At 36.9% G+C, this 24,254-nt stretch overlaps 1 protein-coding gene across 1 annotated transcript in view; it reads right to left on the bottom strand.

Annotated features, from left to right (window-relative positions):
- The window catches only part of LOC150108732 (disco-interacting protein 2-like), a 936,780-nt gene that overhangs the window by 366,037 nt on the left and 546,489 nt on the right, over positions 1 to 24,254 (bottom strand). The gene's annotated exons all lie outside the window — the stretch shown is intronic.

Below are 24,254 nucleotides of genomic sequence, written 5' to 3'. Positions count from 1 at the left end.
GGCTTCAGGAAATCTATGGAGAACTAAGATACCTGTGCTGTTAACAGCCATGTTTTTAAGTGTCATGCAAATTTCGGTCACTGTGAATGTGTCAGCATATTTGCTGCACAATCACTGCTCACCTTCAGCTATTACAAATACCTGCAGATGCTTCATCTCAGACTCCATACAGGGAATGGCATCATTTTCTCTTCATATATGACTAGTCAAAAGATCCTGCAATGGCAAACCACTTGCCTTATCTGATTTACAATCACACTGTGAATGTCTCGATATTTGTAACAGTTCATGACTATTTCGAATAAATATCTGATCAAAAATTATTTCTTCATAAATTTTCCAGGTTTACAGCACACCTGAAATATATGCCACTGTTGAGATTTCTACAAGAATTTAGTTAAACTGCATTTATAATGTTTTCTATCTGTTTCCTCTTTGTCTTGATGGAAGCATTTTTCCTTCCACACCTCCATTTGTGAGAATTTGCAAAAGACTTTCAGCAGGCATCATTCTGTACACACATTCAAATCACCAACTTTCTCTCCATCCTCTTGATTCTTGTTATTACCTGAATAAAGCAGCTTAATACTTCTATGATTTCATCAGTTTTTGTCTTACTCCATACAGTTATTTATTTTTTTCATATACTTATTTTCAAAACCAATTTTTGCTTTCCCTTCTGCACAACTGAAATCCCTGAACAATAATAAGCACCTGAAGGTACTTATTACTGAATACTATAGGTTTATAAAAACAGTAGGGTTTCTATAAACTTCAGTTTCTTTGGAGAGATAGATTATTACGTAACACCTCCAAGGAGTCCAAAGACTCATCGAGGTAGGGCACCTACTCTACAACTCTCTGTCTCCACCAACTACAATGAACCGCAACCACCATCATCATCTACGACAACTACCGCCCATCATCACTACCACTAGTATTTTCACAGACAATCACAAACATCGATGCTCATGGCAGGATTCGAACCTGCAGCCTTTTGGCTGGAGAGCGGATATGCTGACCACTCAGCAACCAGGCCAGATATTTTTCTAAATATTTGTGTTTGATCATAAAAACCCCAAACCAGATTTATTCTGTTTTAACAGTTTCTTCGTAATTTACTAAGTTTCTGATTCAGGTGCCTGAGCAATACAATATTTTTGCCTGTTCCATTTTATTTTTATTCAATTCAAGTTAAGTGCTTCCATGCCTATAACTGTTATGTTGTTATCATATACTTTAAGTTTCCCATAACTAGAAAATATGCATCTATAACATATATATATATAAACTATATATATGGACCACCATGGAGTCACAAGACTCATCATGGGAAGCCATTCTTAGATATATAAATTCTTAGATGCTTCTAAAGAATGGTAACATTCTTTAGAAGCATCTAAAGAATGTTACCATTCTTTAGATGCATTCACCATCTGCACATTTATCATATTATCAGGCAAAACATCCATCTCTCATTCTCTTAGTACTTTTTCTAACTTCTAAAAATGGCCCACAATTTTCTTCTTTCTCTGTGTTCTGCCATTCAAAAAATCTCCCCATTATCAATTCTGTAAATAACTCAACAATTTTAAAAGCCTCCTTACTCAACCCCTTCTGTCTTCTATCCACCACTAAAAAGCATTTATTTCTTTTACTTTCTAATCTTCCATAAATGGTATTTTAATTCATTAATTATAAAAATCAAAATTCCCTTCCCATTGCTGAGAATTGGTGGGTATTACAAAAAAATTAACCTTTTCTATTGTAAGTAATGGAATGTCCAACACATTACATAATCTGTTCGAAATATGCAGGGAAAGAGGGCAGTTGTAGAATGCATGTTCTACTGTTTCCAATTGGTAAAGATGCCACATATTGTATCTTTGATGTTAAACTACCTCCATTTGATGGTATTGACTGGAAGGCAACCATATGCAATTCTCCAAGCAAGATCACTCCTGTTAGGGTATAATTGGAACTTCAGTAAGTCATGTAACACTGTTACATAAGTGTTGTTGTCAGAACCCAACTGTGGAAGTTTGTGGCAAAAGAAATTAAAGATTTCATTATACTAAATTTTACTTTTTTTAATGGAAAGAATGTCAATGCCAGAGTGTTGTAGCAGTAATAGAGTTAAGCATAGAATGTTGTAGTATTCAGGAACAATCGCAGCTTTTGGATATCATTCACTCCAAACAGAGGAAAATGAAAACCCAGGTAGTAAAGAGAATGTCTCCACGTGTGTGAATGGGCTGCAATATTTTCTGCATTTCTGAAGCTGTATTGCTTAAAAGCAGAATTTTTAATAAGAGTGGAAGGCCAAATCTTCCATGCTTCTTTGATAGTTGAAGATATTCCTTTTTAACCTCTTGGTATCAGTTGAAAAAAAAATTATATAATAATTTTTTTTTTTTTTTTTTAAATGTTGTGCCCATACACAAGAGGTTGGTTGTTCAACCTATAGTACATTAGTACAGTGTATGGGTAGTGGGTTGGGAAAGGAAGAACTGGTTTATATTTGATTTAAATGACTGTGCATTGTAGTTCTTGGGAAACACAGCGGGGGGGGGGGGGGTGGACTGTTTCCACAGTGCAGCAATTGCAGAGATTATTATTATTATTATTATTTAGGCCTCCAAGGAGTCAAAAGACACATTGCAGGAGGTCCTTCCTAGGAAACACAAGTCTATCAAGACTCATCGTGGGAGGTCCCTCCTAGGAAACAAAAAGTCTATCATACCACTCCTTAAAGTCATTGACCGTTCTCACTCTCACCACTCTATCAGGCAATGCATTCCATGGTTCAATCACCCTCCATGCAAAGAAACCACTCCTCACCCTCTTGCTCACAGTTTCCTTTCGTAACTTCCAGGAATGGCCCCTTGTCATCACTCTTTCCACTGTTCAACCAAGCGAAAGAACTCCCCAATGTCAACCTTATAACCACCTCTCAATAGTTTAAAAGTCTCAAGCATATCACCTCTCCTTCTATCCACCGAACTCTGCAGTCCACATTCCTTCAGCCGATCCTCATAATTAACATCGTACAGTCCTGAAACTCTCTTTGTTATCTGCATTTGTACCCTTTCCACAGTTAATTTATCCCCTTTAAATCCTGGGGACCAAATCTGACAACCATAGTCTAAGTGTGGTCTGATCAGGGTCATATACAAAAGAATGATAACTCTTTTATCTCTGCAGGTCAGCATCCTTTTCATTATTGCAGCAATCCTCTATGTTACCTTCACCACCTTTGCAATATGTCCCTTGAATTTCAGGTTTCAATCAATAATCAACCCAAGATCTCTTGTGTCCCCTACTTCTTCCAGTATAGCTCCTCCCATAGAGTATGCAGCATCCCTAACCTCAAGACCTTACATTTTGCTGCATTAAACCGACACTCCCATTCATTTGCCGATCTGTCTAGCTTATTCAAATCCTCTTACAGGGTAACCACATCTGCACTATTAATAATAACCCTTCCTAGCTTCACATCATCCGCAAACAACTGAATATATTCCTGCAATCCACTGACAATGTCATTGATATAAAGGTTAAACAATATAGATTCCAATACTGAGCCCTGTGGGCAGGACCGGTCATCTCGGGGGGTGCAGTGGATGCAAGGCTCCAGGGCCCCACAATCGAATGGGCACAGTCGTTACAGAATTTGCTGAAACGTATTATATTTCGAATGTTTTTTTTTTTTTTTTTCCTGTGGCAAAATCATTTGCAGGTAAGAGGTTTTACAATATGTTTATTTCGAATCCTTTAATTTTTACCTTTGAAAAATATTTTAGGGCCGCAAAAGGTTTCTTGCACCCGAGCCCCTTTATAGAGAAGGACGGTCCTGCCTGTGGGACCCCATTTGTAACCCTCTACCAGGTTATAAAACACTAGCATATTACTAAAACAAGAGCACCCCCTCACAAATCCATGTTGACTCTCACAGATAACATTATCCTCATCTGCCCAATGTTGTATATGGTGCCTAACTAATTTCTCCAAGATCTTAATAACTACTGATGACACACAAACTGGCCTATAATTAGACACTTCCAGTCTGCTACCGCCCTTATGCAATGGCACTATCTTACCTTCCTTCCATTCCCTGGGCACCTTTCCTGTAGCCAGACTTTCATTGATTAAACAGGTCAAAGGAGCTGTCAGTTCCTTACCATATTCTCTCAAAACTCGTGGTGAAATACCATCAAGTCCCATCATCACAACTTTACTGACATCCAGAGTACTCAGTATTTGGAACATGTGCTCCTCCTGCACCATTATATTATAAATGGGGCAGGAGGAGACTATTATAAACCTCTAAACTGCCCTATCCCTCTAGTATTAAAATTTACTCCTCTAGGATGAAATACACCAATAAAGTGTTCACGAACAATTCCACTATGTCCTCTGCTTTAGTAACTCTATTCCCATTTTTATCCCACAATGTCATTCTTCCACAATTATTTCTCCTCCTACTGGCCACATAGCTAAAAAATTGCCTGGGATTTTCTTTGGATCTTAGGGTTAATCTCTTCTCATATTCCAGTTTCGCCTTCCTTACCATACTAGTCACTCTCCTGGCGTGGCTTATATTCTTCATGTATCTTCTCTTCACCTGTCATCTCATATTTCTTCATTAGCCTCTTTTTCACATGCAATCCTTGTTTAATATTGTTTGTCATCCACTTTATACCAAATTGTCTCCTCTTCTTCACTTGTGGAATACAGCTTACTATTGCTGTTAACAAATATTCCTTCAGAATTTCCCAAGCACTAACGATATCCTGCTCTTCCAATTCCTCCCTTCATGAAACTTCTCTAAGTTGATGTCTAAATGCCTGCCCTATAATTCCACATATGTTCCTGTCTCTTTGATACTCCTGCATACCTATTCATCTTCTAAGTCAAAACCACATGGTCACTCTCTCCAACTGGTGGGAGAGATGTCATCTCGGTTATTATCAACTCTTCTGATGCTATAACCAAATCCAAAACTTTTGAACCTCTTCTTCCCTCTATTACATGTCGCTTAAGACATTTGTCTCCCTCAATAATTCTAGAAATTTCATTCCCTTATTGCTACTTGCATCTTCCTCTTCCCAATTTATACTGCTGTAGTTAAAATCTCCCATAACAATCATTCTTCTTGCACTTGCCAAACATCTCCTGGTACCCACCCTCTGTGCTCCTTGGTCAGTAGCAACACCCCAGTAAATATCATGTCTTGCCTACCTCTACCTTTCACCATATGCTTTCAAAATCATTGGTGTCACTGCCTTCCAAAGCCTCCACTCTTAGAGTATATAAGTTGTCACTTATCATATACAGTACTCCACTACCACGCTTTCCCCTCCTATCGTGCCGAAAAATGCTGTACCTTGCTACTTCTATTCCTATTATTATATCCTCTTCTGTCAACCATGTCTAAATGATCCCAATAATCTTTGGCCAGGCTATCAGCGCCACCAATTCCTCTCCTTTATTCTGGATACTCCTGGCATTAGTATAAAGCATAAAAATGCACTATTTCTATACCTAGCATTATCCCGTCTAGACTCCACTGGGCTCAGCGTTACCTGATGTTGTCCCCCTTCTCCCAAGTACCCTTTCCCACAAGAGGCCACCCCTGCTACCATCCACCTTGGGCATTCTTATTTCCCTGCATTGACACACTGACTCCTTCAGAACAGCAATCTCTCCAGATGTCTATGTCCTTCCTCATTCTAATGCAAGCTGTCTTTCGTATATAATTTCTGTCTGTCCTCAACTGCCCTCCAAGCATCCACATATTCCAATCCACTCTTCTGAGACATTCTAGCTATTGTGATATTCAATATTACTGCTCTTCTGCTCAGCTCGTCATTATCATACCTAGAATCACGCACACTATCTTTCCTCTCTGCATCTTCTTTTGTACTTACCTTAAGAAAGAATCTCATACATCTCTTGCTGCCCAATTTACATTACATCTCAAGTCATTTGTTGTTTCTACCATCACAATCATCTCATCCACCCTTTTACCCCTCTTAATTGCCATAGCCACAGTTTCTCTCGTTCCTCCAGGCAAACATTCCTCACACATCCTATCTTGCACACCATGGATCATTGAGTCACCATACATTACACCTCTTACCATTCTCTCTCTGTTACTGTTTCCATTCTCTCCTCTTCTATCATTCCCATAACTCTCTCTCATTCTCTATCTTTTACTGTTCCCATTCTCTCCTCGTCTATCATTCTCATGAAGGAGGAGGAAATAAACTTCTGTTTGTTTCTAGGTGTACTGTGAAGGGATGTTGAGCAGCAGCTGCATGTGTTCCAACGAGCTTAGTAGTGAGTAGAAAAATTATTGATATTATTTTAGATGAGCATTTCCCATGGAAATATTTGTAAAATATACATACTGCAGAAACCAAACATCTGTGCGAAAGTGAGGGACGAATATTGGTAAGAGATGGTTCATTAATAAGTCTAATTGCTCTCCCCCTCTATTGATTCAAACATTTTGAGAGAGCATTTAGGGGCCCCACCCCATATGTGGGAGCAGTATTCAATAGCTGGGCAGATTTGTGATTTGTATAATGTTAACAGCTGTTCAGGGGTGAGTAACGTCTTGAACGAAAGAGAAATCCTAGTTTTTTTGAAGCTGAGGATGCAGTGGTTGTGATGTGTTTATGCCAGGAGAGGTTTCATCTGAGGGTAATTCCAAGAAGAGAGATCTCAAACTGAATGGAAATTTGGGTATTGTCAAAAAAGATACTGGGGGAAAAAAATGGTTCTTTTTTATGAGAAATAGGACAGAACTGGGTTTCATTAGCACAGAAATTGATGAGGTTATCCGAACCCCATTGTAGGATGGCTTGGAGATCAGAATTGAAGGTGGTGGTGGTTGATGTGAGTTTGTTAAATGAAAGCGAGGAGTGTAGTGTGCTGTCCTCTGCAAAACTATGTATTGGGTTGGAGGTCAACTGAAGTAGACCATTGATATATAGCAGGAAGAGGGTTGGTGAGAGGACAGAACATTGCAGAACCCCAGCATTAATTGGATAGTGATAGGTTAGGGAGCCATCCACCATCACACACAATGCACGTCCAGCAGACAGAAAGCTGGCAATCCAACTACAGAAGTCCTGGGTCACACCGAATGATGGTAGTTTGCTTAGTATGCCTTTGTCCCAGACCCGGGTCAAAGGCTTTGGAGATATCAAGTGAAACCAGCTGAGATTCACCAAACTTCTCAATAACATTTGTCCAGAGATAGGTGACATATGTGAGCAAGTCTCCTGTAGATCGGCCACGACAGAATCCATACTGGCAGTCGTTTATTAGGTGGGTGTTTTCAAGGTAGTGTAGGAGTTGGGAATTGATTTTTTAATTACTTTAGACAGGACTGAGGTAAGCAAGATAGGGCAGTAGTTGGATGGCAGTGACTTGTCACCCATCTTGGGAATGGGCTGAATATAGACCAATTTCCAGTTTGTGGGATAGATTCCAGTGGAGTAAGAGAGTATATATATAGGTGACATAGGATAGAAGTCAGTTCTGGTGCACAAACTTTCAGGACAATTGGAGGAATGCCATCAGGGCCAGGAGATTTTTTTGTGTCTAATTTAGGCAGTATTTTTCTGATCTCATCCTGGCAAAAGGATATAGGGGGTCTTGTATGTTTGGTGTCTGGAATGGTTGGGGGACATTTACCATCATCAGTTATGCATGCATTGGAAGCAAAGTGTGAAGCCAGAAGACTGGTTTTTTATGTGGGTGATGATGCAGAGCCATCTGGGTATGATGAGGATGGGAATAATGTTAGGCAGAAGTTACGGCCAATTGCTTTGGCGAGAGACTAAAAGGCTCGGCTGCCATTTGGACAGGCTACTAGTTTTCTGCTTTTTTGCTCTTTCGAACTCTACTTTGGAAGCATTGAATGCTTTTTTTTTTGCATCTATTTCAGTATAAGCTCTAAAGGAGGATGAAATTCTTGATTTCAGCCAGTTATGGTAGGTCTGGTGTTTCATCTGTACAGCCTTGGCACATCTTTTGGAGAACCAGAGTTTAGTTAGGGAATGGCAGTTCAGAGTACTGTGTGGAATGTATGTTTCCATGCCGGTGAGGATTACTTTGGTAATAAGTTCAGTTATGTTTGGGTTGGAAGGTCGGAAGCAATAGTCCAACCATTGGAATGTGACATAGAAGTTGCAGAGGCTGTCCCACTTTGGCACTGTTATAATGCCAAACTATTCTTGTATGGGATTGTCTGTGTAAGGGTTTTTGCATGGGGGAAGAGATGAGCAATAGATTGGTGTCAGAATTACCTGGGGGGGGGGGGGGGGGGGATCACTACTTTCACTGTGCATTTGGAGAGGTCTCATTGGTGAGGAAGAGATCTAGGGTGTTTGGGGAGTGATTTGGGTTATTTGGTATGCATCAGGAAATAACACAATCTAAAAATTTTTAGAAAGCAAGTAACAACAGTTAACATCTCTAGCGAAAAATACTTGAACACATTTAAACAATGGAAAGCGTGTATTCGCTCTTATGCTGGCTCGTGAGTTACTGTATACTACTAGTAGATACAAGTGTGTTATGGTAGATTAATGAAGATCAGACTTGATGTAAAATCATCTCATATATTTTTTTTTGGAAGTTTTTCCACTTGGTTATACTATTAATTAAATTAAAGTATAAATTAATTTACAGTATAACCAAGTGAAAAAACTTCCAACAACAATCTCTAATCTAGAGTATTTTAATAATAAGGTGTGGCACCTTTTGGCTACTTGTATGACTTGTATGAAAATATGACTTCGGCATTACTTCAACCTTAGTATCACCTCAGGGTCTAGCTCTGACTGACGAGATCTCAATAAGGGTCTGGCTCCCACTGACAAGATCTTGGTTTTCGGCAAGATAAGTACTTTGTTTTTCTTTCATTTGTTTTTCACTTTAATTTATTTTACTGGTGCTAGTGGTGGTTTTTCGTCCCCAATAGCACTGGTTTCTTTTAATAAATATTAGGATTGTTTTATTTTATTCTCAGTCTTACGACTGAAAGTTTTTTCTTTCCAATTAAACGCAGAAGTTATTGTCTTTTTCCCACTTGAGATAATGGTACCAATTCCTCCAAGGGTGTGAACTTTAGGAATTGAAATTCCCAGCTGTGAAGAAGCGAGACGGGTAACTAAGGTTTAAAAAGAGATAGTCGGAGCAAACAAGATTTATTCTTTCACTCCTTACAATGGAGGGAAATATTTAATTGTAGTTAAAGATGTGGAAACAAGGGACAAACTATTACAGGATTTTACTTTCGAAGGCAGCACAGTTATTCCTGTAATGGTCAGGAGCCAGGTAAAAACAGTAAAAATCGAAAGATTTCCGATGGAATATATAGAGAATAGTAATGAAATTCTTATACAGAAATTTTCGAAATGGGGCAAGATTAGTAATATACGAAAGGGTTTGTCAAGTGAAGATCCAAATTGGTTTTCTGGTGATGTCACCTTCACAATGGATATGAAGATGCTCGTACCAAATTTTGTCAACATTGGTACAACTCAAGTTATGGCAAACTATCCTGGAGTACAACGTCAATGCCTGCATTGCAGTTCATACAATCACTACTTAGGTAGTAACTGTCCCAAATCTAAATGTTTCAACTGCATGGAGATCAGACATATCGCTAATCAGTGCCTCAAACTTTGTCAGAAATACGAAAGTTCTGAACACCACGTTAACACCTGTAATAATAATATCTTTGAACTTTTGTGGATAGAGTAGGAGCTTCTGTAGAGCCAATTAGAACACCATATATATATATAAAAGAGGCATAATGAAGAGTTCCCAGATATTCCAGTAAAGATGGCACTTTTAAGCAAGCTACACTTGGTAAAATCATAAAAAGTGCACGACCAAATCAGTTAGAAATTAGCCCAAAATTCCGAATCTGCAGGAGCAACTTTTCCAGTCAAATACTGATGGAACATCGGTTGAAATTACCAATAATGAACCTAAAATTACACCTGAACAGGTACACAATGAAATGCAAAAACATTCAACTGCAAGGAGAAACTGGAGAAGAAAGAGAAAAGCAAGTAAAACAACTGAAAGAACTTAATATGCAGACAAGATCATCAAAAAGGAAAGACGAATTAATAAAAATAATTGAAGATAAACAAAAAAATTTTAAAAAAAAGAACGACAACTAAAAGAAAAAGAAGTAATAAAAAATGTAAAGAGGGAGAAGGCTGTGGATCATCAAATGAAAACTCTTCAGGATAAGAAGAGTTGATGGATTATGAAGAGCCAACTCATGCTAATAAAGAGAAAGTAAGAGATACAATTAAAGAAAATATAATAAAGTTTACTGATTCAAAGTTTTCTAAGTACAGTTATCATCTACATCATAGGTGGCCAAACTTTTTTTGGCCACCGCCCACTTTGCAAGACATAAATTTTGTAACACCCCCCATTATAACAGTTTGAATAAAACCATATTTCAAATATTTGAGACTGAATAAAACATATTTCAAATACTCAATACTGTACTGTCGACATTTCTTCTTATATTCAGACATAATGAAGTAATAAAATTTGCAAAAATATTCACAAAATAAAAGATTTAATTTACACTTTGTATGACTCCACTTATCTATTACACTTTCGACTGATGATTGTTGGCAAAGCACACAAAAAATAATGAAACTTATTCCTAAACCACTGGTATTTATAGATTTGAAATCTAGCCCAAATCGACTTGCATGCATTGACTTGTTTGCGATACCATCATACTCGTGCTTTGAAGAAGTCACTGCAAGCACCCATATTCCTGTCAAAAACGTGCTGAATTGAGTGAATTACCTACGTAATAGTTGACCGACATACTACTAGCTAAGACTCGTCTGCTGCGTGGATAGACTAAAGCCTGTATGGCAAGATCAATTTTTACAATAGCAAAAAATGAATAAATTTTTTAAGTATATAAAAAATAGAAGTTAAAATATCCTGTAAGGCACATTAAATTTTTTATTTTGCACTCAAGCGCATTTTGTTCGTCCGACCACGACATTGTCCGAATAATTATAAATAATAATTAATAAATAAAATAATCACACAAGATATAAACAACAAACCTACAAAACATAACCACAGAAAACAGTATAATAAGTTTTGAATAATATTTGCTTTGATTTTTCTCTCTAGTTAGCAATATAAGTTAGTACTAACTAGGCTAACTAAAATTTACGATTTTATTTCTTTCTTGCCATTATTATTTTTACTTGAAATATTAAATTATATAAAATTGGGTTTATTTTTGTACAAATCAATTAGAAAAGGTTTTATATATTTTATATATATTTTGAAATGAAATATAACGAACATATTTGCTACTGTAAACATAATCTATTATACATATATACATGCTCTATTTTCTCATTGACATAGAAAATTGACATTTCTATCTGACATGGTAAATTTTCAAATGATTAAATAATTGAAACAGAAAAATTGATAAAAAAATTAATCGTGTAAGACTGGCATAAGATGAATTAAAATGCAATATTTAAATTTTAAATGATTATCTAATCGCAAAATCACGAAAATAATTAATTTTTAAATATATATTATTAATTTCTTCTATAAAGAGCCACCGACCCCTAGACCGCCTGAACGCCCCCAAAAGCTTCTGATCCCACTATAGCCCCCCCCCCCAGAAGGCTTCAGCGCCCACTGGGGGGCAGTACCGCCCACTTTGGGAACCTATGATCTACATGAAAAGAAAATAACTAGTTTCTAAATCAAAAATGACAGCCATGAAACTGAAGTAATGGAAAGCAACTGGAACACAGTTTACAAGAAGAAGGTTACACAATTGCTTCTTCACAGATTAAAGACCTCATCGGGTTCATCCAAAATTTAGAAGTTCAAGACTTCATAGTGCCACTTCAATAATCAGAGCATCTCCTTTCTGCATTGCCTCATTAAATGTACGAGGATTCCATAGGCAAATTAAACAAGAAACTATATGGAAACTTATGCTACGCCATAATATCAGGTTTTTGTTTCTCAAAGAAACATACTTCTGCAGATATAAAGATATAAAAGGTTTAACAGATAGATATCCACTGCTTTGGAAGATTTAACAGGGCTGGAGTAGGAGTTCTTATTCTTGCCCTCCTCCATGGGTCATTCTGTAATATCCAAAGGGTTGTAGAAGGGAGAATCTTGACAATACATTGGAAATACTGTGGATGTGTAATAAGGTTTATAACCATGGTGAGAGTGATCATAAGGTCTTGACCCGGGAGGTGGCTAAAGGTGTGGAATTTTTGATTAAGACAGGGTATATGTGGAATTACCATGCTGGCAAGTTTGACAAGCTTAGGAGATTGCTTGGATCAGTGCCATGGCATGTACAACTGCAAGGGCTGGACGTTGATAGAGCATGGGAAGTGGTCAAGGAGCATTTACAGGAGGTTATAGCTGATTGTATACCTAGGGTCCGGATAGTAAAACAAGCAGGGGTTAAATGGATGAATAACACCATTAAGCTTGAGCTGCAAAAAAAAGAAACAACTGTGGAGGGAATTTAAAGAAAGGGGTGACCTGCAGGCACACGAACGGTACAAAGTGCAGGCCAGAAGGGTAACAAATGTGGTAAAAACAGCAAAAGCCGATTATGAAAGGAAACTAGCTATGCAAGCAAAAGAGAATCGCAAACAGTTCTTTCAATATGCTGCAAGCAAGGAAAAAACTGTACATGGCAAAATGATTTTAAGGAATGACGATGGCAAGGAGGTCACTGAACCAGTCGATATAGTGGAGTTACTGAGCGCGCACTTTGCAAAAGTATATCAATCCAGGTGGTGACATTGAAAAAATGAAGGAACCATTAGTTTATACGGGAATTGTGATGAATGAAGTGAAGGTGAATAGTCTATTACAGAACCTTAATGTGAATACATCTGTGGGATTGGATGGTATACCGGCATGGGTCTTGCGTGAAGCGGCTAAGGAATTATCAGTGCCCTTGACCATGTTATTCAATCTGAGTCTCGGGTCTGGTTTAGTCCCGAAGGCATGGAAAGAGGGGAAAATAGTTTCACTGCACAAAGAAGGATCCAAGACTATGGTGGAAAATTACCGACCGATCAGCATATCAGGAGTCGTTGTTAAGGTCTTGGAGAAAGTAGTCAAGGGAAAAATACAGGAATGGATTGATGAAAATGAGATACTGTACAGGGGACAGCATGGTTTTGTGAAGGGTAGATCATGCCTCAGTAACTTGCTCAAGTTTTATAACAAGGTGACGGCAGAACTGGATAAGGGAAATGGGTTTACAGTGATACTGCTGGATCTGGCAAAAGCGTTTGACAGGATACCACATGGAATTCTAATCCGTAAACTACATATGGGAATGGATATGGGGTTGGTGAGATGGATAGGTGGGTGGTTGATGGAGAGATATCAAAGAGCAGTTTATTCAGGAGTAGAGTCCAAAAGACGGCCTGTGACTAGTGGTGTGCCGCAGGGTTCTGTTCTTGGACCACTGCTGTTTAATCTGTTCATTAATGATATAGGAAAGGATCTAAGTGGAACAGTTCATTTGTTCGCTGATGATGCAAAGTTGGGTAGGGCAATAGTGAATGCAGAAGATGTCAAAGTCTTGCAGGATGACTTAGATAGATTGGAGTTCTGTGCTAAGGAGAATGGATGTCAATTTAATGTGACAAAATGTAAGGTTATGCATTTTGGGGTGAAAAGATTGGCAGCAGTATACCACATTGGTGGAACTGTACTCCAAGAGATTGATGAGGCCAGGGACTTGGGAGTGTTGGTGGATAAGGAGATGAAGTTTAGGGGGCACATTGCAAAAGTACCTAAATCAGCTCATCAACTCACTTGGTTGTTGAAAAATACCTTGACGAGCAGAGATAAGCAAGTTATTGTACCTCTGTACCGAGCCCTGATAAGACCTCATCTCAACTACTGTGCCCAGATTTGGTCACCACGGTTCCTTCTTGATGGGGAGGAGGTGGAGAGGATCCAGAGGCGAGTGACTAAGATGATAGTAGGTCTATGGAATGAACCATATGAGAACAGGTTGAAGATTTGTGGGTCGCAGAAACTAGTTGATAGGTAGAAAAGGGGAGATATGATTGAGACATTCAAATTGCTAAAAGGATTCTATAGGATTAATTCAGAGGATATTTTTGAGATCAGGACTGGTGGTGGGAGAACTAGGGGACACCTATGGAAGCTGGGCAAGAGTGTGGTTAGCAGGGGTGTTAGAGCTGGGTTCTTTACTTTTAGAGTGGTAAATGAGGGGAATAAGCTGCCAGAGTCTGTTGTGGGTGCTATGACAGTGAGCGAGTTCAAGGCAAGGTATGATAGATACCGTGAGAATGTCGAATAGTTGTGTGGACATGATGTTTAGGGCCTCCCTCGATGAGTCTAAGGACTCCCTGGAGTAACCCGAAATAATAATAATAATAATAATAATAATAATAATAACCAAAAGGATGTAGAAGGGAGAATCTTGACAATACACTGGAAATACTATGGATGTGTAATAAGGTTTATAAATGTTTATGCTCCATCCAATGGAACAGTTAGATGAAAAATTCTTCCAGGAATTGGAGCCATATTTATATGGTGCCCAGTACATCATAGCAGTTGGAGACTGGAATTGTATTGAAAACCCCACATTAGGCAAAATAGGAGGACATGCCAGGAGTGGAAAAGTGGGATATGCACAGTTTAAAATATGTCTTGACAATGCTCAACTAGTAGAAATATGGAGGAATCACAATCCTAATCTCCAGGCATACACATACATGAAACAAGGTACTAGTACTCATATTGATCAAATTTATATCTCCTCTTCCCTTATAAATAGGATAATTCAGATAAAACATCTTGACATCAACATATCAGATCATAATCCAGTTATACTTAAGTTCCACTGCATGGAAAAAATAGAGATCTCTTCTGGACTGTGGAGACTTCAACCAAATTTTTCCTTGATCTTTTCAACTAAATTCCAAACCCTCTGTTTGAATTGGAATAATGTTACCTGGAATTGGGATATGTGGTTAAAATTCAAACAAGCAGTAAAGCAGAATACGGGGGCAAGGAACAGGCTTTCCTGAAAAGAAAAAAGCTGAAAGATCTGTAAAGAGAGAAGCTGGTTTGTAACAAACCAATGCAATGGTATAGAATGTAGCAACATCATTAGAAACATTAACATAGAGATAGAACTGGAAAGGCAAGTAGAAGAAAGAAATCTTAAGATAAGAATACAACAGCACTTAGCCCTTCAGCTGTATTCTTCAATAGACAATTTACAAAATTTTGTGAAAGACTTCAAAGAAAAGACTATCACTTAAATCTGTGTTGATGGAGAAGACATGTCCACCCACTAAAGACATCTTTGACTCCTTTCAAAAACACTACAAAAATCTGTTTGAAGACAATAGTACTGTTGGAAATTATAACTCTTGGAACATTAATGGCTTTCTTGTTCATATCCAAAATAGGCTTGACAGCCCCCATTACAGCATGTCAGACAAGAAAATCCACAGGACCTGATGGTCTAGGGATAGAGCTTTATCTTGAGACCTGGGATTTTATTCTTACCATTCTAGTTACACTATTTAATTCCTTTCTCTCATCAGGACACATATCAAGTGAATTTGTAGCAAGCCATATTGTCCTCCTTCCTAAACCTAATAGAGATTACACCTTAATCAGCAGCTGGAGACCTATTTCTCTATCTAATACTGACTACAAGATATTTTTCTGCATTATAAATAACAGGCTCAAAGTGGGAATGAAATATATTATTAAAAGCACACAGGTGTATGGAGTACTAGGTCGAGCAGTAGAATTTAATCTATTTCTTCTACGTGATCTAATCCGCTTAGTTAACACGAAAAAGCAGTCTATGGCAGTGCTATCAGTAGACCTTACTCAAACATTTGATAATGTCTGGTATCCCTTTCTATTCCAAATCCTCCAGCAAATTGGTGTAGGTAAAAAAACTGTTATCTATTATCAAAGGAGCCTATGCCAATTCAACTACCTGCCTCCTAGTCGGAATGTAGTCGGAACTTTGAAGGATAATGATTCCATATATACATTTTTTTGGGCATTTTGAAAAAATTCAGCAAAAGAAGGCAGATTAATTATTAATGCAGACAAGACAAAATTAAAAGTTTATGGAAAGTGGGATCATGGAGGCATTCCTTTTGGACTAACCCCAAAGAGAGAACCCCTCATTATACTTGGAATTCCCTTCTCCACTTACCCAATATTACCAGTCCAAAAACTTATACACAAGAACTTGGAAATGTTAGAAGACTGGAAAATAGGGCCGCTCTCTCCTTTTCTTCTAAAGCCATAGTACTCAAAACCATAATCTTTCCTGCTCAGTTGTACATAACAAATATTACAGACATCATAGAATCTGAAGAAAAGCAATTATATAGTAAACCTCTGCAATTTTTTTGGTCTAGCCGATACCAAGGGGTTAAAAAGGAATTTCTTCAACTATCAACAAAGCATGGAGGATTTGGACTTCCAGTCTTAAAATTCTGCTATTTAAGCAATACAGATTCAAAAATCCATAAAATATTGCAAACTAATCACACATGCGCAGACCTTCTCCAGTACTACTTGGGTTTTCATCTTCCCCTGTTTGGAGTTAATGATTATAAAGGTCCAAAAGCTGAGATTGTTCCTGAATACTACCACACTCTGTGTTTAACTCTAAGACTGCTGAAACACTTTGGAACTGACATGCTTTCCATTAAAAAAAGTAAAATTTGGTATAAAGAAATCTTGAATCTCTTTTGCTGTGAAGTTCCACAGTTGGGTAATGACAACAATATTTTGTTTCATAACTTGATGAAGTTTCAAGGGTACCCCCTAACAGGAAGGATCTTGCTTGGAGAATTGCATATGGTCACCTTCCAGTCAATGCTATTAAATGGAGGTATTTTAACATCGGAGATCCAATCTGTGACATCTGTTACCAATTGGAAACAGTAGAACATGCATTCTACAGCTACCCTCTTGCTTTGAGTATTTGGAACAGATTATGTAATGTGTTGGGCATGCCACTATTTACAACAGAACAGGTTATTTTTTTTACAATACCCACCACCTGTCAGCAATGGGAAGAGAATTTTGATTTTTATAATTAATGAATTAAAATACCATTTATGCAAGGTTAGAAAAAAACATGGATTTGAAAACCAGCAATATGACATCCAAATGCTTTATAATATTGTATTGTGGAAATTTTATTGTTCAGTCAGATGTTTTTCGTATTTAGAAAGAAGCATTCTAGGAGATATCAGATTTAACACTATACGGTGTAGACCAAACCCAGATGAGAGCTAACCACCTGGGTATCAGTCAGCTTTGCGCTTTAGTTTCAATTGGTTTTTTTGGTTGTTCATCTATATGAGATTGGTGAAAAAGGAAAACTGGTAGCCTTTGGCAATATGATGATATAAAAGAGATGAGGCCTTTTCTCTCTCACTCATGCTATCTATCTGTCTTTTTTTCTCCTAACACTATCATGCTCCCTTGCACCCCTATACTAACTACTCTAGGCCTATGATGAGCAACCCTTCACTTTTTCACCTCAATAAAGGTTGAAACTGATCTGGGTAGTGACCCTTCCCATAATACATAGCATTATACATACCCGTAAGGATATGTGCTTTATGGAATACTAAGGCAAGTGATGCGAAGTCATGAGCTTTTATATATATGTTGCCCCAGTCCTAATTATATTTCAGGCACAAACTTCGTTTGCTTACATTTGGATAAAGGATTAAACCAAGTATATAATTTCTTGGTATCTTTAATTTATAGTATAACCAAGTGGAAAAACTTACAATAAGTTAGACATTCTCACACTGAAATGATGGTTTTTCCTTAGCATTTCTGTTAGGGAAAAACAAACTTTGCCTATTTGCTGAAAAATCCAACTTTCGTTGGATTTTTCAGCAAACAGGCAAAGCACTTGAAAATATCAGACACACAATGCACATGCCTCATAGTTGCTCCTGTCATAATTCCAATCAAAACAAAATCATGGCCTTAGTTGATTCAATCATTTTCTTTATTAAAAGCTTGGGTAGTCAACTGGAGAGGGTTGCTGCTTTTTCACTGGGCAAGGATGTGTTGCTTGATCATATTCCTCATTATTCTGAAAATGCAGATACTTCGTGATGAGACTAAATTGTTTTTCAGTCATAACATTACGAAAGATGTTCAGAATCCATTCTGTAGGCCAATACATTTCAAGAGTGGGCTTTCTCACGATACCCCACACAACCAAAAGTGCTTTAAATATAAATAAAAAGTTGATATCTTTAGGGCTCCAAAGTTTACTGCAAGAATGCAAACTGTACTCAACTTGCTGATGTTGTTGTTGGCAAGCATAAAACTAAGGTCTGTTTCACTTTAAAGGAAAGTATATCATCATCTAGAAATAGACAGAAGAAGCAGCCTAAAATATTACTGTATCAATCTTCATTAATTTCATTCATAGATTACCCATGAATGGAAACTGTGAACAAGCTGGTATGCATTTAGTGATGATCACCCATCTTCTGCACAAAGACATGTCTAAACTACAGGCAAAATCGCTACCTTCAGAGCTAGAAAATTTCCCTCATCATCATAGAGTAAGAGCTACTTGAAAGGCGAAAGCTCCAACTTTTCTGCATCTTCTGAACCTTTCTTTTTTTACCCCTGAATGTTACTGCTTCTTGCTAATGGGAGAATAAAATGTATTGCCGACTAATATAATTAGCAAAAAAATTGATAATGACATTGGTGTTTCAAGGTGATACAATATTTAAGTGAAGAAAGTATAAAAGGATCTCTTATTTTGCAATGGTATTAAAAACTATAATTATATGATAAAAGAAGTAGAAAATAAAAGTAGAAAATTGTCTCCATAGTGCAATTGGAAGAATGATGGATCACTGTGCCCTTCAATTGGAAAAGGCTTAAGTTCGATTCTTGTCATGATGAAAGGAATCTTGATATAGTTTTTTTTTTTTTTTTCAATTGAAGGTGAGTCAGCCGATCTCAGGGTTGTTTTTCTCCTGGAAACTCTGGTTTTTTTCATCCTGCAAATAGACAAATCAGCTTTGAGAACACGCAATTTACAAACAGAAAAATACTAGTGGTAGTGCTGGGTAGTAGATGGCATTGGTGTAGTGATGATTTGCTATAGTTGGTGGATTAAGTGGTCGAGACGGATAGTTGTAGAGTAGATGCCCTCCCTCGATGAGTCTTTGGACTCCTTGGAGATGTCATGTAATAATAATAATAATAAATAAATAAATATAACTAGTAGGTATTTAGTCTAATATAACTAAGAAAATCCAGTTACTAAGCAAACGGTACTATATGACTAAACTATAGGTTGTATAATGTAGTACCATGTAACTTGCATCCTATACATATGTATGTTTTTCCTGATGATCTCAAATACAGAGGTCAAAACATAACATCAAATGTTACTTTCCTAATAATAAGTAAAGTAATTCTTTGAATTCCAAATCTCCCAACAGTGTCATATGCATTTTCCATATAAAAAAAAAACCCTGATACAAAGTGTTCATGATTCAGGAAAACATCTCTAATGAATACTTTCAGCAGGAGAAGATGATCGATAACAGAATGATATTTAGGAAAGCCAGATTGCATTCTTTAAAAGGTTTTACTCCCAAAACCATAAAAGATGAGAAGTTAACTGCTTTTCCCCAAAATAGCATACAAGCAGCTGGTTAGAGCAATTGGACAATGCTTTATGGGTAAATTTGGATCCTTCACTGGCTTAGGAAACCTCACTTCTAAACCATTCTTCAGTACGGATTGGAGTGCATTGTTAACTTCAGTATTAGTAATGCTCGATCCTGTGACTATTGAAAGAAGCGATGAAAACAAATAAGAATCCGTAATGGAAGAAATATAAAAGAATTTTATCATCTTTTGTAAGGATTGAAATAACTTTATTTGTTTAAAAATGAAAGAATTGCTTTATTCTTAAATATATATTTCCATTTATTAAAATAAATGGAGGATAACTTCTCATTTTTATCGCCAAATCATCCCAGGTGGCTCTCCCAGGAAATTCTGTTGTAAAGGGACAACAGCTGATCCATAGATGATGGCAATAGATAACATGCACTGTTAACTGGTCCAAGAGCAATTTGGCAAATTTAAGCAACAAAATATATACAGAGGCTAGTGACTTCGCATCAACTGCCTTAGTATGCCATAATGCAAAGTGTATAATGCTAAGCATAATGGAAATAGCCACTATCCAGAATGGATTTGACATTTATTCAGGTCTCATCAATGGGAGCTAGACCCAGGAAAGATACCAACATTGAAGTAATGCAGAAGTCATATATTTCCCATATACAAGTAGTGAAAAGATCTATCACTTTTTAATAAAATTCCTTGGATCAGAAATAGAGGTTGAAAGATGTTGCTACATTAATGATAGTACTACATGAAAAAGTTACATCATTACTAATTTTTCCTCCAATTGACAACTTTCTTCCAAATTAATTTACCTGTCAAGACTCTCCAACATTATCAGATCAAAAAAATAAGCTAACGCCGTTTTGTTCCCGTACAGGGAGTAGGCGAGGCCGTTTACCCTATCTAACTTTTGGAGACTGAGTGGGCAGTTCAATCTCCACTGGCAGCCAATCAGAGATAGCTGGCCCAAGGCTATCACTAATTAAGCGGCACGCAGTGAAGAGAGATGGCACAAGTGCCACCATCTCGTGGTCCCAAACCTTAACACAACATATTTAATGTCTGAAATAATGTGGGTTCTACGGTCAAATTTCTTGAGTTTACGGGACAAAAAACCAGAGTGGTCGAAAAAGGCTTAGAATAATTTCCTCTAGTTGTCGACTAGATTTGAAACCAAGTCTTCCTTAATGCAGTTAAGCGCTGTGGTGTGCAAACACACATCCACTGAGCTACACGAGTCCCCATTATCAGATCAATTTTTTTTTTTAAATTTAATTTAATTTTTTTTTTTTTAAATTTAAATGTTAAAAGTAATAACAATTGTAAGTACCAGCTGGATTTCTGCTCAGGATATGGACTAGTCATTATTAACACCATGTTCCAACATAAAGATGTGCACAAGTTCATGTAGAGAGAAGATACAAGAAATCTTCATTGATTATGACATTGTTCATAGGCTGGTTCAGGATGCCTGAGTGCACAGAGGTTTGAAAGTGGAAGTGATCATCACATAATTTTAAACAAGATAAAAAAATAAGTGAATATTACATTAAAACAGCATGAAAAAAAGTGTCGCCATCATCAAATTCCTGACATATACTCTCAGAGGTGGGGGGTACAGGATCTTATGATCTTCTTAAGTATTCTGCAATTGAGCAGGTTCTTCTTTTAGTAGCAAAAACTTTCCTTCCACTCTCTTCTGTTCTGAGCATTCTCTTTCAAGGCTGTGTACCTGTCTCAATTCAGCATGTCATTTAGCATTGTTTTCCTTACTCTTCCTCTGGGTCTTTTTCCATCTATTTTTCCTTCAATGGCATCTCTGATTATTCCATTCCTCTCAGAATGTCTGATCCAGTTTCCCTTTCTTCTTTTTATCCTCTTTAACAGACTTCTTTCTTCTTCTACTTTTTTTAAGAACTCTTCATTTGTTATTTTATCTGTCCATTTGATTTTTTCCATCCTTCTCCAAATCCACATTTCAAAGCTTTCCAAAATCTTAATTTCTTCTTCTTCTTTCTTCAATGTCCAAGTTTCAGCTGCATAGGGGGCAACATTTTACACATAACATTTTATTAGTCTTTTCTTTAGGTTTCTGTTCATTTTACTTCTGAATAAATTCCATTTTCTATTAAAGGCATCTCTTCCCATCGCTATTCTTGCTTTTATGTCACTTTTACATCTTCAATCACTGCTAATCACACGTCCTAGATATTTAAATGTCTTTACTTGATCCAATTTTTCCCCATTTATTCTGATATTCATATTTACCTCTTTCCTTGCTATTTTTATTACTTTTGTTTTTCTTATGTTAATTTTTATTCCATAACTGATACTGGATTCCAGTAATCTGTTCAACAGATCTTGTAGTCCTATTTCAGTATTTGATAATAATGCCTTGTCATCTCCATATTATATTGCAAATATATGTCTACCTCCAATCTTTATTCCTTCTTCTGAATTCTCCAGTGCTTCTTTAAACATTGCTTCGAAATACATGTTAAACAAAATTGGTGACAGAGAACAGCCTTGTCTTACTCCGCGTCCAATGATACCTGGTTCTGTTGTACCATATACATCTCTCACCATGGCAGTTTCTCCCACGTATAGTGAAATAATGAGTCTTCTGTCTTTCCAGTCTATACCAATCGTTTCTATTACTTCCACTATCTTATGATAGTACTACATAAAAAGTTACATACTTACTAACTTCCTATCAACAATTTTCTTCCAGACTACATCATAAAAATTATGGAAACAACTACCATGTTAGAGTAAAACATTAGTTTAATATAAACCAAAATATACACGCCGTTTTGACCTTCACATGAAGGTCATCATCTGGAGTATATACATATATATACAAAGAAACAAGGTGCATTACAATCCACATGGTATGGTAAAGTTGCTGATCAACCATTAAAACTATTGCCTGACCTCTGGTGAAAAAAAAAAAACCTTACTACATCATCCTGTTATTATTATTATCAATTAGGTTACAAAAGAAAATTAAGTTGGAGAGCAACATGTTCACACATACACACAAAAAAAATACTCATATAAGTACACATTTGTAAATTTTCAGCTAATAAAAGCTGAAAAATTGCTTCGAGTCATAAAGTCGGGGTTTGCTGGAAAACTGAAAGGGCTGAATGTGTGCCATCCAAATTCTTGGATTTTTATGTCACCATTATTGTTAAGATTAGGGTGGTTAATCAAAATTTCACAGGCTTCTTTAAATTTCCATTCATACCAGGTTTTTGTATGATGTAAAGCAAAAGTACTTTTACAATCATTTTGGTGTAGGAGGTTAAGAAAGTGATCTGAGAGGATTGCTTCACCAAAATTGTTAAATTTAATATGTCATTTGCATTCTTTTTTTATAGATAGGGATTGCATGTCCAGTTTCCCCAATATAAGATAAGTTACAGGTGCAATAGATGCAATAAACACCAGGGTGTGCAAATGGGGGGAAAGGATCCTTAGAGGAGTTGAATATGTTTTTCAATTCCAAAGGTGGTTTAAAAGTGGCATTAAGATTATAATGGTGTAGAATTCTATTAAATTTTTCTGATAACCCTTTAATGTATGGGATATCTATGGTTTTGGTGTAATCTATATTATTTTTTTCTGTTCACCCTGGTTCCTAGACGAAAAGAATGGGGGACGTTTGTTTAACTGGGTGACACCTCGGCCAGCATGACATTCCATCATGTTGTACCATCATTTGAGTTCTGATTTAAGTCAATAAGAATACAATGTGGTCGGCTAATCTCATCCTCATTTGTTCAGCACCAAGTAAATACCCAACATGATGCACCACGAAAAGATGAGGACTGGACATCAGGTCAGAAGCCCTGGTTGGTTCTTTGCATTCCCAAAAAGGCCATGTGGAGGTCTTTTCCCAGTTATCGAGTCAGTTTTCCCAGTTATCCCTTGAGCATCCCTGTAAGGAAGCGTTAGAAGAATTCAAGTTTAGCATGTTTTCTTCTTCTTCTCTTCAAGGATTAGGCATTTGTCTGTTCTGGCCTCAATGGTCTTTCCATCTTGCAGCTGGTCTCCCTCCCCTCTCTCTCTCTACCTTTGGTCTATATCTACATGCCTCTTTTGGAAACCGATATCTTTCCCTCTTAAATAATGTTCTTTCCATTTCTCTTTATATTCCTTGATCTTTTCATTTACGTCATAAATTTCTAGTTCTTTTCTGATGTTTTCATTTCTTATATGGTCCAATTTTGTGCTTCCTTTAATTGTTCTTACAAATCTCATTTCTGCAGCTTGTATTTTATGTTCATATTTCTTTTTAACAGTCCATGATTCTGAACCTATAGTAGAGTGGGAGTGGTCATTACTTTAAAAAATTTTACTTGAGTTTCTCATCTTGTTTTTTGTTATTCAGTATCCTTTTCCATTGTTACACAGATTTTCTGAAATGTCTTTATTTTTTCATCAAT

Source organism: Typopeltis vanoorti, chromosome 3 (genome assembly GCF_054136105.1).
Source record: "Typopeltis vanoorti isolate ZY-2024b chromosome 3, IOZ_Tvanoo_1.0, whole genome shotgun sequence".
Taxonomy (NCBI): domain Eukaryota; kingdom Metazoa; phylum Arthropoda; class Arachnida; order Uropygi; family Thelyphonidae; genus Typopeltis; species Typopeltis vanoorti.
The sequence above is the reverse complement of the archived record's forward strand: the minus strand, read 5'-3'. Positions and strand labels throughout refer to the sequence as shown.